This window comes from Pinus tabuliformis, chromosome 4_1 (genome assembly GCF_031772625.1).
Source record: "Pinus tabuliformis cultivar Carrire ecotype Pingquan chromosome 4_1, CPIR1, whole genome shotgun sequence".
Classification (NCBI taxonomy): Eukaryota; Viridiplantae; Streptophyta; class Pinopsida; order Pinales; family Pinaceae; genus Pinus; species Pinus tabuliformis.
The window spans coordinates 400,038,215-400,056,632 of NC_142303.1; the positions used below are offsets into that span (position 1 = coordinate 400,038,215).

Below are 18,418 nucleotides of genomic sequence, written 5' to 3' on the forward strand. Positions count from 1 at the left end.
ATGGCCAATTAAAGTTTCTCTAGTCTGCCCCTAGAAAAATACCAGCTAACTGTAGTTGGAGGCCAGATAAGCCCGCCAATTCCGCCACCAAATCTGACCTGACCACCGGATAACCGTTGGGCTTTAACGTGCATGTGACTGAGTTAATGTAACTGACAGTTCCCCTTGGATTCCGCGCTGGTGGTTAGTGTGCTGGCGGTTGGGGCTTAAGCCCTAGGTTTTGGGCCCGAGGTCGCATGGTATGGGGGCTGGCCCTTAGGGGCTGGCCCCCTTCGGGCCCCGCCCAAACTCATTTTAAACTTTAAATAATGTTTTTTCCGCCCATATAATAAGCACTGCTCCTGTGCCCTAACGGTAAGATGTGGGAGTCTTGTAACGTAGGTTGTGTGTTCAAACCACGGAACTCCCAAAATTTTTAAACCATATGCACACCCTTGCTGACGTCACCCAGGGCCACGTGGTGGCCTCCGGGCCTGCCACGTGGCAGCCTGTGATTGGTTGCCGAACAAGAATATTCGTGGGCCACGTGGCGGCCTCCGGGCCTGCCACATGATAGCCTGTGATTGGTTGCCGAACATGAATATTCCTTGGAATATTCCAAGGAATATTTTGTGGAATATTCCAAGGAATATTATGTGGAATATTCCAAGGAATATTATGTGGAATATTCTTTTTTAAATATTTTTTTTTGAAAAATTCAAATTTTCAATGTTATTGAGAAATTCTTCTTTTTGCCATAACTTTCTCATACGACGACCGTTTTTCGAACCATTCACGGCGCCGGAATCAGGAGGAGGAGCACTTTCCCTTTTTTCAACTTTGAACCAGTTTTGAGCATTTTAAATTTTGAGCATTTTACGACACTTAGGACATGAGCACCTGATCAATTCTTGAATGCAACAATGCCTTTTCCTTTTCGTATGTCACCATTGTGATTTGATGTGTCCATTCTCTTCATTTTTTTGTCAAGGAATTGAGTTGGTCAACTTGCTTCTCTAGCTCAGGTGCCCCTAAATCTGTGCTTCTCTGGGTGGGCTCTAGTTTTCTTAGAGAATTGTGGTTTTCCCTTCTATGTTTGGCGTGTGACATCTGCTACAAGCATGTTATAGTTTCCCTCTAGGTAGTTATTGCCATGGTCCCTCTCTCTTCTATCCCTCACTCTATTTTTCTATGCCTCTTGCGTAGTCTGTAGAAAGAAAGTGAGCTCTTCCCTATCCTCAGTCTGATTATTTGGGCCAAAAGATCCAAAATTCCACAATTGTGGGAAAGCTAGTTTGCAACAACTATTCTCAACAAATTGAATCCCTTCATATGGAAATACACTGGAAGCTACACCAACAAATATTGACTTTTATTAACCTCCTAGACAAAATTCAAGTTCTGAAGGAAAAATTAGCTCGTCGAGAGGACGAGATAGTTACCCTCTAATAACAAATGTAAGACCTAAAGATGAACCTCTAAGCTAATGATAATAAGTCTTCGATCAACAACGCCTCCAACCAACATGATGGCAATCCTTTGCTTAATCTCATCCAAACTCCTGATGATGTCCCCCCCTACTTCTATGATGTACTCACTTTGTAAATATTTCTTGCTTATCAGTCAGTTTTACAAAGTTTACACATGTTGCCTATTAGTAATAATAGGTTTACAATATAGCTTTTATTTATTATCAGCAAGCTTCTCTCTAAAGGACCAAGTCCCCGATGAATCATTGTAACCAACTTCCAGAGTAACTGTTGTGCTCGGGTGCAAATTTTAATATACAATCTTCTCATTTTTGTTAAGAAAAAAGAAAACGAAGCATTTAAAGATCTACAAAGGTGATCATAAATGAAGAATTTGTATGGTGACTAAAATCTGGCACTCTGTGTTTGACAACTAGAGACATAAACTCACCTTTCTTCCATAAGTAAGCTTGGGCTATAGTATGAAGAAACAATGTCTCAAAAATAAATATCTTCAAAGGGGAATAATTGCGAGAGTTTTAGAACTTTAAATCTGTATTTTTGTAGGAGTTATATTTTTCTCTGCTGGTTTAAAAAAAACAAAATTCATATATTTATGTTAACGTATCCACATACCTCGTCATGATGCAAAATACCCACATACCTCGTCATGATGCAAAATACAAGAAAGTCATGATGCAAAATACAAGAAAATTTAAATTAATAATAATCTTGTTCTATATATATCAATCTTTCGGATTAATCACATCGTTGAGATAGGGTCCTAATTTCCAACGGCTAACTCTGAGCAGTGATGCATCCTTGCTATTTATTCCCCCAGATCTACTAATTTCTCACCTTGTCGTGAGGATGAACCACATTAGCTGGTTCGAAACGTCGACCCAATCTCAACGATGTGATTAATCCGAAAGACTGATATATACATTATGGATCACAAAAGTCTTAGATCTAACAATCTTATTCTATTCAAACTAATATCAATTCAAATATTTACTTCCAAATAAAATAGTTTTTAAAAACCAACTTAGATCCATCTTAACTCTACATCTACCAAACACCAAGAGGGATCAAATCTCTTGTCACTCTAAAAGAGGTTGGCATCTCAAGAGATTTGATCCCTCTCGATGCTTGGAGTTAAGATGGATTTAAACTGATTTAATTAATAATTATAATTAATTATAACTATAATTATCAAATTTATTTTGACAAAGTCAAAATGTTCAATAAAACATTACAACATATATACCAAACTAAGCTAGAGAATTTTAAGTTTTTTTATTTTTTTAAATTTTAAATTTAATTTATTTTGACATCCTCAAAATACCAAACATTACATCTTTACCATATTGAACTCAAGAAAGCCTAGTAACAGAAAAATTAAAAAATACTCACTAAAATACCTTATTTTAAAATTTCTTAACATATTTTCTCATAATATAAACACCAAATTGTGACAAACTAAATTACACTATCATGCAAAATGTGTGATTTTCTCAACCACATGTGTGATTTGATTTAATATTTATTTTATAAAATATAATTAATTATATATTCTTACTTATTATTATTTAATTTAATCAATTTTACACCATGTAATTATTATTTAATTTAATCAATTTTACACCATGTAATTAATTTACGTTTTGTTGATAAATTATTTTTAATTTTTATAATTAATATTAAACCTATAAAAAATAATTCTAATCTTTATAATTAACATTAAACTTATAATTTCTTTTATTGTGATGAATATGACGATTGTCTATCAATCTTATTTAGATTTAATTATATATGAATATTTTTCCTTTTTTATAAATAATTAATTTATACAATTATAAAATTAAAAATATATTTGGATCAATTTTATAAAATATAATTATTTTAAATTTTTTAATAAATTATTTTTAATTGTCATAATTAATATTAAGCATATAAATTAATTCAACTCACTTCAACCTTTGATTGTCATGAATATGGTGATCAATATTATTTAGACAGAGGGGTTTATTTATATGTTAATATTTATAGTTTTATAAATAAATAATTCATCTTAAGTTGTACAACGATAAAGTTAAAAATTCATTTTTTTTTATAAGCATCAGTTTTTAAAGCTATAGAAAAAAAAAATCTTCATATGTTCAGTTATTTTTAATAAATAATATTAAAATAAAAAAACATAAAATGCATTTTTTTTATAAGCATCCGTTTTTAAAGCTATAAATTATAAAAATAAAAAAATGCGTCTTCATAATGTTCAGTTATTTTTAATAAATAATATATAAATAAAAAAACATAAGGTCGAAGGATTGTGGTTTTGGAAGGAATGTTCCATGCAATAAATTTGAATTCACTAAAGCTGTTAAATTTGTTAAATTCTTTTATAAGTAAATATTTAAAAATAGGTCGAAGGATTATGGTTTTGGGAGAAATGTTCCCCGTGAAATTCGCTTTAGTGAATTCAAATTTTTGATGGCACTCGATGCGCATGGGATGCCCGCTCCATATGAAAAAGTTACCAGAGCGCTTATTGACCGTTTGAAAGGGAGGGATCTCAGAACATGCTCTTATTTACTCTGATCTTCTTCTCTACTCTGAATTGTATTTGCTTCGCTTCTTTCTTGCACATATTTTTTTGGTTCGGTGCCTTGGCTTGGTTTATTTCATGTCCATAATTTTTTATCACTGCATGGCCATGCGTTTCGTATTTTTTGGTTTTTCCATTTGTTTGGATTGGATTATCATGGTTGGTGATTTTAGTTGGTTTATTTTTTCCATTGTGTTTTTTTGCCCTTTTTGTTTGCATTGTTTGCTCAGGATTTTATTTAGTTGCAGTTTGTACAGCAGAAGATAGATGGATGGACATGGAACCTATTATCTTGATTTTTGTGAATTTCCAACAAGGTACGTATTTAATGGGACGCTGCCTTGTGGCCATGCATAGAGGTCTAAGCCATTAGGTAAAGCTAAGCTGGTTTTGATCTAATTTAAATGAACTTTGATGTGCAACAGGGACAGATGAGGGCTTGCCATTGAGGAAGAAAATGACACATGAACACTGGTTTGTTTCTATATATGGTTTTCTATCTGTCAGAAGTGGTTTCATAAATGGTTAATGGTTTGGTTTGCAGTGAATTTCGGGAGTTGAGATGAAGAATTAGAGATGGGGAATATGATAAGTCCTTTCTTATCATTGTATGCCATTCATATAGCCATGTTCTTCATTCTTGGCGTTCAATCGAATCAACTAGATGCACACATTTCGTCTATCTCTTTCATTCTCAGTTTAGGTAAAAAGCTAACCTCCGCGGCTTGTTGGCATTGTTTTGTTGCAGGATGTTGCACGATTTCGGATTTCTGTAAAGTGGAGGACCAAGTATGCGTTTATTTTTCATTCGCATGGTTTTTACCATGATAATTATGTACAGAATATTTGTCGCGTGGTCGATAATGATTATGCATAAAGAGCACTAAGAGCTGTTTTATGGTGTTATTGCAACTTGTGGTTTTTTTTTTTTTATAGTTTCTTGCTTATCGGTTTCGACCCAGTTGATGAATTGAAAGAAGTTAAAAAAGGGAGTTCGACATAAATGAACTAGATGACCGGAGAAGGCCGAGAAACTCAGGTTTGTTCCGATTTATTTGAGATTGTTCCTTTTCCCTCTCATAAATGTTGGGCAGTCAAATTGCAGGGAGAGGACGAATAATTTTTATTTTGGGGACTAGCACGTGCGGGTTTAGGTTTTTCCAAGGTAAGTGACGTGCAATGTCGTTCGTACAACCCCCGGCTTCATTTATTACACTCCGTTTAGGTACGCCGCTATCACCAATACTCGAAAAGATGGGGGTCAACACATTAAAATGTCTTTTGCTAACTGGCGTTAAATATTGCTTAGGAAATTTTCATCAGGATTTCGCTAAAATGATTTTAGAAGCCCAAATTTCAATAAGGTTTGTTCTGATTTAGTTGAGATTTGTTCCTCTCCTTTTCGGAAAAACTGTGCAGGCTCTCTGTCATCAACTGTGTTCACTCAAACTGTATGGATAGGACGAATGATTATGCTTTTGCCGTCAAGTACGTCTGGTATGTGCGATGGTAGAAAAAGGTGGTTCCTAAGGCAGTTGTCTATAATGAGATTTTTTGGAAGTCTTTCAGGTGGGTTTTTCCGGTCAAAATCTGGCAGCAATTTATTGGAATCGCAAGTTTAATAGCTAGTTTCTGCACAATCAAGGCGTCTAGGGGTTTTTTAGAGTGCTGAGTCCAAATATGCAGTAAAAAACCATTTTAACTGCAACAAATCAAGATTTAACCTCAATTTCTTCCGCCGGATTCCGTCACCGGAATCTCCAAAAAATCTCATTATAGACAACTCCGTTCCTAAGCCCTGCGCTTCATTTTTAGGTACGCTGCTAGCACAAATACCATAGAAGATGAGGTCAACCCATTTAAAATGTTTTTGGCTAACCGACCATAAAATATTGCTTAGGGATATGTTGAGCAAAATTTTACTATGATGATTTATGAAGCCGAAGGTTAACCAGAAGTGGTATCGATGATTAACCTAGTTGTGAGATGCCTGATTTCGCACTGTTAACTTTTAGTTTCTGTTAATTTTTTTGCCGTGTGTCTGCATTATTCGCTCAGGCCATTTTATCTTCTTGTATGTGTTCAACAGGGCAGAATATAATACCGACCCGTCTGAATGCGGAACGAAATTCGCCTTGTCGATACCAACTCGTGGTCATTCTTGATTTGGTAACGCCGCTAACCCCGAATATGTCTGGTCTTAAAATTTTCACAATTTCGATGACCCTGGGAGAGCTTAAGACTTTTGATTTCTTATCTCGATTTCGGACGGAACCTGTCGCAATCCAAAGGATTTACCATTGATCGGAAGGATTTTACTAATTTTTCGATTTCGCAGTGAAGGGAATTTCAATCCACAGAGATAGAGATGGTTATTCTAGGCAGGTATTTTAATTTTAATTTTTTCTTTATTTTTCCCTCGGCAGTTGTTGGTTATTATTTGGCTTTAGCCAATGATATAAAATAAGCCCTGATTGATGGTCATTCTGGGCATGCATTTTGCTTTTGTTTTTCCCTGGTTAGTTTTTAGTTATTGATTTGATCTAGCAAATTATTTGAAATAATATCGGATTTATAGTACATTAAATAAGGGGATTACCATTGAGGAAAAATATATATCTGATTTGTATTACATTAAGCAAGGGGATTACCATTGAGGGAAAATATATATCGGAAAAATATGAGATAAGGGATGCTTTTGTTTCAGTTTAACAGCTTTATGTTTTTTTTGTTTGGTTTTTTTATGTTATTTATAATAATTAAAGTTGTGGTAAAGCTTTATTGTCTTTCAATTTTTGTTCGCAGGTTTTGTGGAGATGAGATGACAATATCACATAAGTTGAAATGTTTAATTTTTTTTGGAAGTTGGTTTTCTTATTAGTTTTTACTATCTAATGAATTGAAAGATAGTTTGACATTGAAAAAGAAGATGACAAGAGTAGCTTTGGAGTTCAGGTTTGTTTTGTTTAAGTGGTTTGTCTTTAGAATTTTTTAATTAACATTATGTACAGGATGGTTGTTGTCATCTGGTTGATAATAGTTTTTAGTTTGTTTGGCAGCTGTTTTGCTTAAGCCTTATTGCTTTTTGACCGTCATGAAAAGAGTTGATAAAAAAAGCTGGGATGTGCAGGTTTGTGTTGGTTTAGATAATGTCTTTAATGTATATAATTTAAAAAAATTTAATTATCATATGAAGCTTTTATTTTCTTTAGTAGTTGCTTTACTTATTGCTTTTTTTTCTTTTGTTTTTATAAAATACTTTTTCAAAAAAAAACTTACTCCGGTAAAAACCTTTATAATACAAACCCTTTAATACTTTTCATATGGTAACATAACACTTTCAAAGAACTTGTTACGTATTTAATAAGGATGCCAAAACATATATTTAAAACTTTAGTATCAGTTTAACAAAAACACCGAGACCCTTTGACTTTTCTTATGATGCCTTTTAATATGCCTCTTTTCCTGAATATTAAAAACCTTTAACCTTGCCGCAAGTTATTTTATAACTTTTAAACTTGCCCTTGAACTTTTGGTTGATTTCTCGTTCGCCGAAATTTTCATGCGCTCGCCACCATATAATTTTCACAATGAAACCTTTGACTATGCAGGCGAACTTCTTTGCAAAGGTGACTCCGGTGGCTAACTTGGCCCCGACTTTTGATCACGGCTCGTGCTGGCGGTAGTTCTTCATGGTTTATGACCCTACGACTGCGGTCCTCTGTTTAAAAAAATTGACAACTACGGCTCGCTGCGGCCTCTCTCCACGGCACGCTCGCGATGGTGGTTGACGGCAGCTGCGGCTGCTCACACGCTCGCGATAGTGGTTGATGGCAGCTGTGGCTGCTCGCCTCCTCAAACAGATAATAAACAACTAATTTTCTCTGCAGACTGCGGCTGCATCTCTCGGATACACAGGCTTTTGAAATTAATTTTCTCTGCAGACTGCGGCTGCACCTCTCTGAATACACAGGCTTTTGAATTTTGGGGTTTTTCTCCACTCAGCTTTGGTACCAATTTGTTGGAAAGGTAGAGAGGAGAAACACAAAATTAACACACAAAAGACATAAGAGGAGAAGGTCTTCTCTATTGATCACACAAAAACTTGATTATTATGATTGGACCTGATTAAAGGTATTTAACTTTTTTCAACTAGCGATTCACCTAAAATAACTTAACATGCACACACTTGCTAAATTCAACCTTTCCAAATATAGAATTAACTCAAACTGCTAATATTAGACTCAACTCAACTTACATTGACTCAACTACTCAACTCAACTGGGACTCTGAATCTGGACTTCACTCCATGCTAGAGTAATTATTATTTCCAACACTTTTGACATCAGCAAAGAAGTTGACAGTAGAAGCTTCGGTGCTTAGGTTTATGTTGGTTTATTTGAGCTGTGGTTTCTATATGTGTCTAGTAAATGGTGTTTCTGTCTCTAACTAGTTTGCAGGAAAGAGGATGAAGAATACTTATTTTTGGCAACTTCGAGGAAGAAGAGGACATCAGGTTTATTCTTACATTTTTTGTCAATGAAATTATTAAGAGCTCATAAAACAGCATCATCATGGTGGTGAAGGAGAGAGGTCTTTTCTTACTCCTCCTTATTTTTGGTATCTTTGAGGAAGAAGAATACATAAGGTTTATTCTTACATTTTTTGTCAATGAAATTATTAAGAGCGTATAAAATGGCATCATCATGGTGGTGAAGGAGAGAGGGCTTTTCTTATTCTTTTTGTGTGATGTTTACTTAGGTACTTGCAATCTCAGTGAAGGGTGATCTATATAGTTGTCTGCCTCATTTTTTCATAATCTTCGTTTAGGTAAAGTACTAACCCCATAGAAAATGCGGTTAAATCATTTAAAAAGTTGGTTTGATATGGTGTAGTTATTTAGAAATTTGTTTCATTAAGTTTAAGTAAATATGTTTCTGAAGATGATTCTCAAAGCAATGTTACATAGTTGTGAATTGTGATTTTGATTTTAATTTTTGAGGATTAGATTGACTTATTTGCATTTTTTACCTATGTTTGCTTTGTTTGAGGGTTTTCTTAATATTGTTGTTTGTACTCATTGAGGGATTTAATTTTCTTTTGTAGGATGTGCAACAGAACCAAAGATAGATGGGTAGAGGGGAGAGCCATGTGAGTGGAGTAGTCCAATAGATGATTTCTTTCGCTAAATTACCTAGTCTGCATAGAACTGTAAGAGTTGTAGACATAATGTTGTTTCATGGTCATATGTTAATTATTTTGGTCGTATATTATACCTTTTTATTTATTAATTGGCTTTAGAATGAAGTGCAAGGGTTTTACTATTACTTTGATTTCATATTGAAGGGATTTTCTTTTGTAGTCCTAGCTAATGACTTGAAATGAACTTTGATTTGCAACAGGCTAAAAAGTAGGGTTCCCCATTGAGGGAAGATGAGACAATGAATGTTTTTCTTTCAACCTAAGAGCCCCTTGATTTCTTCCATAGGTTTGTTTATTTGAATTTCTTATATCATTTATATATAATTAGAATGGTGACGAAGATTAATTATTTTTCAATCTTTGTTAGCAGTCATTGCAAAGAGAGATGGCATTTTGGAGAAGTAGAGATGACAAGAATATTAACAGTTTGAATCAGGTAAATTCTCATTCTTTCATGTTCTTTGTTAAATGGTTATTCTATAGAAAAGAACTAAACTTGTAAGTTATATAGTTAATTTAGTAATTGTCATTTTTTAGTAAACTAGTGGGCTCTTCTAATTATAATTAGAACTCTATTTTTCGCAAATTTCACTAATTGATTAGATGACTATAGTAGCGAGGTTATCTTGGAAGTTATAGATGATTCTAGATTATTATGTTGGCTAGTTATCGTGTATGCTACATTTAATTTTGGTCCTTCATCTAGGGGGTCCGCTGTCTACATACCACCCTACACCAGAAATGGTCCACATACCATCCTACACTAGAAATGGTCCACTGTCCTTGTTGTGTATGCTACATTTAATTTTGGTCCTTCATCTTGAAGATCACGTGCCTAGATGGTCCACTGTCCACATACCACTATACACCAGAAATGGTGTTAGTGGAAAGGCACTCCTTGTGAAAGCCTTGTTGTTTGTACTTTTCTTTTTTTTTTTCCTCTTAGGACATAGAGATGCATAGTGTGGCCCATCTTGTGTCAATTTAAACATTTCATGTGACTCCGATCTTTCTTCCTTTGGTTTGAATAATCTAAATCTTTTTCCTCGCCCTTTTGAGCCTCCCCAAGTCTTTGTTTCTTGCCTCCTCTCCTCATCTTCCCATTGAGGCTAGTTTCTCGATCTCCTCCATTGTGGTCAAAATAGTCTCTAGTATAGTTTCCTTTTGGATGGAAGCATCCAAAAGCTTCTCAAAGTTAGGAAGCTTCTCATGAGCTTAAGCACCTCAAACAAATGGTTTCCAAGATGAAGAGAGCCCAGTAAACGTATAGACACCAACTCTTCATGTTCCACCTTCAGCTTGGTAGTAGCGAGTTGATCTCCAAGTTCACTAATCTTTATTAGGTAGATTGTGCTTGTATCATTCGGGTCTATGGCGATGAGCTTGTTCTTTAATAGCATCTTGTGAGAGATGTTCACACTCTAGTATTGAGGGATCGAGGCATCATACATCTCCATTGCTAACTTCTTCTTTGCAATGCAAGAAATCAAATGGTCCTTCACCAAATGAGGGGCGAGTCATTTCTAGTTGGCCATCTTCTTATGGTGTTCCAATAAAAGAGCAACATTAGTAGGATATGCAACCTTTGTCTCCACAAAACATCAAAGGTCAGCCTCCTCTGATGGCATTTGAAGTCTGCACTTGCAAGGTGTAAATATGGAAATGCCTACTAGACATTCACACTCTTGATAAGATTGAGACTAGTCATCCTTGCAACTCCCAAGATCATACAAATTGACTTTAGCCACTCAAGCAACTAGGACATCACACCCATCCCAACCTATAAGAGGAACAATCTATCTAAGGCACAAATCAATATCAATCCATGAAGTTTAGAGCATCACACCCACTGAAATCCTCCAACAAATTTATCTCACAGGGAACAAACCACTCCGTACAAATATCATGTCAATTTTTTTGGGTCATGGTAAGCAATGTCTACGCTTAGAAATTGAAACCCTAATCTCAAGGACATTAAATTCTTAACAACAATAAGAACAATATAATCTCAATATGGTAATCTACAAACACCACTTGAAAAAGAGGATATCGAGTATACAAAATTGAACTCTCAATATGTACGGAAAAAGAATTAGATGCTATAGCTCAAAACTCTATCCTACACCATTAATTCAGGAAAAAACCCACTAACTATAGACAGATTTAGAATGATGTAGATTTTGAAAGGCAAGAGTTGTTCAAAATTAACAATTGAAAGGGGACAAAAGTTTGCTCCTGCATGCCTAGGCAGGCATGCACCCTCTATTTCAACATATATACCCATTGCTTTTGTGCCTCTTCATACTGCTGCTGCTCAGGCAACTTTTCCCTCTTTAATCACTATTCAATCTGCTTGTTTGGAACTGTCAATTGCGTTGTATATGAGCAGAACTAGTTGTCGAGCGATCAGGTTCATGAACTAGCATTTCCTGTAGAAGTTTATGGTTCTAGAGTTAATAATATAGCTTTAGAAATTTCACTTCTAAACAACCCCAATTTGCTAGGCAATTGAAGAGAAAAGATACCAAAACTTTTGTTACAATTTTCTGCTTTCTAGGGCAACCTGTAGAATGCATAAATCAGATTTGAAAATCGATTTATAACAATAGTAATTGTAGCAATAAATTCTGTCCTATTTTTTTCAATATCAGTGTTAAATGTTTACCACTTCAAACTTCAACTTATGTCAATTTAGAAAGACATACAAGTGTTGGAAATTACCAAGCCATGTAGACAATGATATCTGAAAATTATTGTTACAATAAAACAATTTAGGAAAGATGAGAACTATATATATATATATATATATATATATATATATATATATATAGGATGAAGTTCAAGTATATATTGTCAACTTAAAATGAGTTGGTGGAACCCTTCAATCTGTCCAAAACCCTAGCTAGTGAATACAAGAAAAGGATGAGCACTCCTACATCTCTAAAGTTCTAAACCCAAGAAATATAAGATGTAAGCTCTTCAAGCATGAATAATGAGAATTACTCTTTCCTTCCTCTTCTTATGTGAAAGGTGAAGGGAGGACTAGAAATAAAGTGGACCTAGTCCACTACAAGAAAACTACAAGATACAAGTAGGTTCACAAATGTGAAGCGCTTCTCCTACTAGTGACACATGATAAGATCTCCAAAAACTAAATCCTTAACAGAGTGTAAGTTCCTTTCAGCTCAATAAATCTATCTATGAAGGGTTACATGATCCAGGGTTACTAGGTCTAGGTTTAGGTAAGTTTATTTCTAGTTTTATGTCCGGCATTAGATTAATATGTTTATTAAAGGAAAAAAGGTCTAGGGTGACTATGTCCATGAAGGGTGACTATTTATAGGTTTACTATGTCAATGCTCGTGGCTTCTCCAATTAATAGATCTATCCAACAATCCCCAAGAAAGGTTCAAAGACAAGGATGCTTATCATCCAAGGTCCAATGCCCCTCCTCCAAGGGCTCTAGTGCTCCAACACCTCTTGCAGTTCAAGTTCTCCTTTGAGTCCACTCCAACTACATTATCATTGTTACAACTTAGGCATCCTCAAGTCAACTCTAAGATTCCATCTAATCATCTAAGTGACACATTGCTATCTAGGGCTCAATGCCCTTCTTTGGAATGCCAAATGATCCTCCTCCATTGTAAGGCGATCTCTAGGCAAGTAACCTCCTTCATGTGGCCAACATATAGATATCATTAGCCTGTCTAAATATCTCCAATGCTTCAAGGAAGAATGCCAATCGAGCATCTATATGACATCTAGCAACCAATGAGCAATCCACACCAAATCTGAAATTCCATCATGAATGAATCAAGCTCTACCCATACAACATGCACCTCACATCTGATGAAGCACCCCCAACGTGGTGTAAATACTTTTAGAGTAATCTTGAAATCTAACACTCTCTTTTTATGAGCAAAGAGTTTTCACCAACACTCATTAACTCCCCTTGCAACTCAACAAAACTTGCCATTTGTAAATTTGAACTTGCTATAGGGTTGAAATCAACCACTATCTTTTGAAAAGGAATTATCAACCATCCATCACACTCCTCCACCAAGGCATCACACTGAACCTCCTCAAACCAATTGGTACACCACAAGTGGATGATGTCAAGGAAACATAGCTAGAATATTTCTTAGGAGGTATATTTGTCTTTACGAAAGATCTGGGCGCTCTTACATACTCTTGTAATTTGTAGGTAAGCCATCTGGGCTTTTTGTGTTGGAGTAGAAGGTGAGTGCATATCCATTCGTCGTCTCACCTTGTCCACCCTTTAATCTTGTTGCCGCAAACTCTAGCAGGCCTTGGAGAGGGGTACCCTTCAAGGCTATCACTAGACTAAGTGACAACAATGGGGTGATGTCCCACTGTCACCACAGCCAAAACCCCTTGCCCTTTATGGATTTTAACCAATGGGAGAAGTCCTGGTATGTATATAAGCCACCTAATAGGTATTCTAAACTTAAAGGTGTAAGGTGAGAAGAGGCCTCCAAGGGAAAGGCTCAATTTAGGCACAAGGCTCTAAGAGGAGGCAATTCACTTTCCTTGAAGAGGCCAAATTAGGGTAACACAAGACATAGGGTTTGATTGATAGGTTGAGACTTGGAATGATCAAAGGTCTAGGTGTAAAGAAAGGGTTTCCCAGAATTTATCCCAACAAGGTTATGACACATGAAACCCTCAAGAAGTCCCCAAGTTGAAGCTACAACCAAACTAGGGTTTACCCTAGGGAAAACAACTAGGGTAAGAGAAATTATGGATGGAATTAAAACGAATTCCCACCAAAGGGAAATGATTTTGCGGCAACCACTCAACCCTCGATGTTTATACTTTCCAAGACCCAAAATTCCTCCTTGTCAATTTGCACTAGGCCCTAGCTAGCCACTTGGCCTTAAGAGGGCTGAATTAGGTAAGACAAAGAAAAGAGTAAAATTTTATGGATAAAATTGACTTGATCACCAACCAAGGATAGCCAGTGCCTAGTACTAGGGTTGAGGGAGTCTATGGATTCTTTAGGTTGGCTAAAACTTGCGAAGCAGTAAGGATATTTTGATGCCTTAGTATCAAAACCCTAACTATTACCTTTGTGAGGGATCAAAATTCACTTGGAAGAGCTAATGTAAGATCACCAAGGGGATTGCCATTCACATATCATACAATGAGTAATGCATGCAATAAAATTGATATTCAACAAAATTAGGGCAAAATATTTAACCTAGATCACCAATTTATTCCATACATTAGACATGAAATCGTAAATTTTCAATATAAAGGAACTTACAAGACAATATGCGTGTACAATCCAATCATTGATGCAAGGAAACTTCTCCAAAGACAAGACAATAGCTCCAAGACAAGATTTTCTCCATAGATCACATCTCTCCAATAGGAAAAGAGGCCAAAATTCTTAAATAGAGAGGTTGAATTCACAAGTGATGATGATGATTTACAAAATGATCCTTTCCTCTATTTATATTAGGAGGACAAGTCATAGTAAGCCTAAGCTTATCAAACAAAATAAGAATAAGAATATGGTAAGTTTATCAAACAAAATAAGAATAAAAATTAAAATTAAATTTTTAAATTCAAAACCCTAGTCGACTTTATATTTTTGGGCGGTAAATCCAAATCTCCCGAATTGGCTCTCTAGAGACATTTATTCGGTTCATATGAAGTCTAGATAAACCAAGGATGTAATCCAAGCAAGATGTACTCATTCTTTTTGGACAAGGTTTTGTTCTCTGAATACTACTGATCTCGTGGGCTCCATAGATGAAACTAGAATCAATATGTGTTCAATGCCTATCCGGCATGAAGAGGTGGATACCCAAGAAGCGAATAAGAAATACGTGAATACCTGCGGCCAGAAACAAACAAAGGGTTTTTATTTTTTTTGGGATAGGGTTTTCGCTTGACTATTTTGCAGGTACACTTCTATCACAGACTTGCTCGCCGTTGGTACTCCCATTAGGATTTGATCTACCATGAAGCACAAGACTTATGCGATGAAACTCAAAACTCTTGTATACCATTCTGTTGATGAATCTCAAAACAACTCCAAACTTATGTGATGAACCTCAAAATTCTTGTATATCATTCTGCTCATGAATCACAAAATTGACAATGGCATGCAGTTAAGATAAAGCTAACAAGGAAGTATAATCGTTGGACATAGATACCTAGTCATCTCAGGTGATGGTTGTTCAAGGAATTGATGTGTTCTCTGTTAGATATCAGTAAGGTTGACAGACCAAGCGAATTTTTGGGAACTCAAGGTTTTGGGCATAAATCTCGTGTTGTGTTCTGTCTTTTGGTCTTTCTCTTATTAGCTCTCGGACCTCTTAAGGGTTTCTTCTAAAGCAAAGTGTTTTAAGATCTCTAAACTGGAATATTCCTCTTGGCCCTCTCGGAGTCTTGCTTTGACAATTCTGTGGCACAAACTGCAAGATACATTGCTCATTTCATATCTCCATCTTCCATATCTTGGATCTACCTACATTTTACTTTCTCTTAGAGTGATCTCTAGCTATGGAGTTTGGGTATTGTTTACACATGCTTTGGTTCATATTCTCGCCTTTTGCATTCTAATTTTATAGGGACGCTTTAGTGCTCCCACTTTGTATTGACATCATTGTACCCAATAGTCCCTTTGAACTACTTTAGAGGTTGTTTGTTGGACATTAACAATCTTATCTTGTCTATTTATACGGAAGTAAAAGGAGGTCTACAAGTCAAGTGGACCTAGTCCACTACAATCAATATACAAGATGCAATTAGGTCCATAGATGTGAAGCACTCCCACAAGTGGTCATTTGTTGGACATTAATAATATTATCTTATCTTTCTATATTATATTGGAAGTAAAGGGAGATTGACATGTCAAGTGGACATATTGCACTACAAGATGCGAGTAGGTCCATAGATGTGAAACACTCCTACAAGTGACAAATGTCAAGCTCCAAAGCATTGATAATCCACATGAAAGGCTCCAAGACAAGGGCACTACTCATCTCAGGTCCAATGCTCTAGTACCTCTCTTTGGAAATGTACTCTCCCAGTTCCACTCCACCAACATGATCACCATAGCAACCTAGGCATCCCCAATTCAATCCCATGACTCCATGCAATCATCGAAGCAACATATTTTTTTCTAGGGTTCAATACCCTCCTTTTGAATGCCAAATGCTCCTTCTCCAATGTAGGACATTCTCCATGTAACCAACCTACTCCATGTGGTGACCATGTAGAATGCTCGTAGGCTATTTGAGTATCTCCAAAACTTCAAAGCAAGAGTTCCAATCAAATTATTCATATGAAGTATATCAACCAATGAGTAAGTTATGTCCATTGTGCAAGTCCATCATGGATCAATTAAGGGCTAACCATACACCATGCACCCCATAGCTCATCAAGCATCCCCAAACATGGTGTAAACACTTTTGGAGTTGTTGGAAAATCAAGAGACTTGTAGATTATAGATGATTTTCCTTAACTTGATAATTACTTGTGATATTTGTTGGCCTTTTATTATTTGTTATATCTTGTTCGTCAAGCAATTACCAAAACAAGAAGATCACAACGAGACAAAGTACACAAGAGATAGGCTCCAAGCCAGGGCAAAACCCCTTCAAGGGAAAAACCCAGAAAGAATGCTTCACTTCTTATAGAATCTTCTTACAATGAGACTTCAAAGACCAAAGACCAAAGCCTAGAATCCTCCCAAGCACCAATTTAGTGCACTAGCAAGGTATTTTTCAAGGCAACTTCAAAACTTCGACCTTGCAGCTTCGCATCTAGAATTTCAGCCCTGCAATTTCTTCCTCCTGCAACTTCGCAGCTTCACAGAAACCCTAGCAGCTTCACACTTGTGGACAAAAAAAGATGATCTTCAAGATACTTTGACTTCTTCTTCTTCTCTTCATGCTCGTTGCTCTTTCTCCTTCTTCTCTATTGCAGATCGAACTTGAGATGAGATGGTGCTTCAAATGAGTCGAGCTCCTCTTATTTATAGCCTTCTTGAGGGGTCGAATAACCTTCCCTTAGGCTGGATTTTCCTAGCTTGGGTTGACTTGGTCTTGGAGGAATAAATGGCTTTTCTTGACTCAAAATAAATATTTTTCTTTGTTACAAAGATTCCAAATGGGACTACAATACATGACACAAATTCTTCGTCTTAGAAAGGCCTATAAGGACGAAGAACATGCTTTTTACCTAGACTTGAGCATGAAACCCATGCTTTGAATAAAATAAAATTCTTTTTCTTTATTTATACAAAATATACAATGTCATGTTTACAAAAGGTCATTATGAAGACCGAACCTTGTTACAATTTCCAACACTCCCTCTTAATTAGGGAGGTATTCATAATCCCATCATGAAGTACAAGGAATCTCAATCTTGAAGCATCCTCATAAGAAGAGTTAGATTGATAAGTCATCTGTGAAGCATCTATATCATAACCAACATTGTCATTGAAGGCCTTAACTAGACAAGCTCATCTTTATTTGAGAGCATTATGCTGGGAGGCTTTATGTGAGCTGCCACACTACCTCTAAGGCACATACCCCATCTGGATGTTCATTGAGTATGTCCATTTAGGACTATTCCTATATTCTATTTCCAATACTGAATCCTCAAAGAATATCTGTCCTTTTAGACTACTATTATCTTGGATGACCCAACTCATCCTCAAAGAGTATCGGTATACAACTTCGTTCCTAGATTCTTTAATCCATAAGAAGTTCTAATCTCATATGCTTATCCAATCCTTCAGACCCCATTCTTTCATTATGGCCTTCACTAAGACTTACAAATGTTAGTTCTGGTCTAGTGCATGACACATAAAGAGAGGAACTATCCAAGATCGCTCCCTCTCAATTAGGGAAGAGATGTCTACCAAACCAAGCTTGTCTCAAGGTACTCAAGCTTCTTGTTTGGTAAAACTTTAGTCAAAAGATCTGGTACCTGTTCATCTGTAGGTAAATAATGCAACTCCACGACCCCATCTCGTACCAAGCTTTTGATGTAGTGGTACTTATTTTTTATATGCTTCATCCTAGCATGAAACATTGGGTATCTGTCAGTCTTATGTAGCTTTCATTGTCACAATGTGTATGTGTAGTGCTAAGCGATCCTTCATATAAATCGGATAATAACT

The 18,418-nt window shown here is 36.0% G+C and overlaps 1 protein-coding gene across 8 annotated transcripts in view; it reads left to right on the forward strand.

Annotated features, from left to right (window-relative positions):
• The first annotated feature begins 7,868 nt into the window (after window positions 1-7,868).
• Window positions 7,869-18,418, forward strand: part of LOC149175994 (uncharacterized) — a 176,915-nt gene continuing 166,365 nt past the window's right edge. The window contains exons 1-5 of one of the 8 annotated variants that reach the window (XR_016258592.1): window positions 7,869-8,646; window positions 8,815-8,883; window positions 9,160-9,264; window positions 9,456-9,541; window positions 9,623-9,691. The gene's annotated coding sequence lies outside the window, so the exon portion shown is untranslated. Of the gene's footprint in view, window positions 8,884-9,159; window positions 9,265-9,455; window positions 9,542-9,622; window positions 9,692-18,418 lie in introns of all 8 variants that reach the window. The other 7 variants (XR_016258595.1, XR_016258594.1, XR_016258591.1 and 4 more) reach the window with 7 other exon arrangements.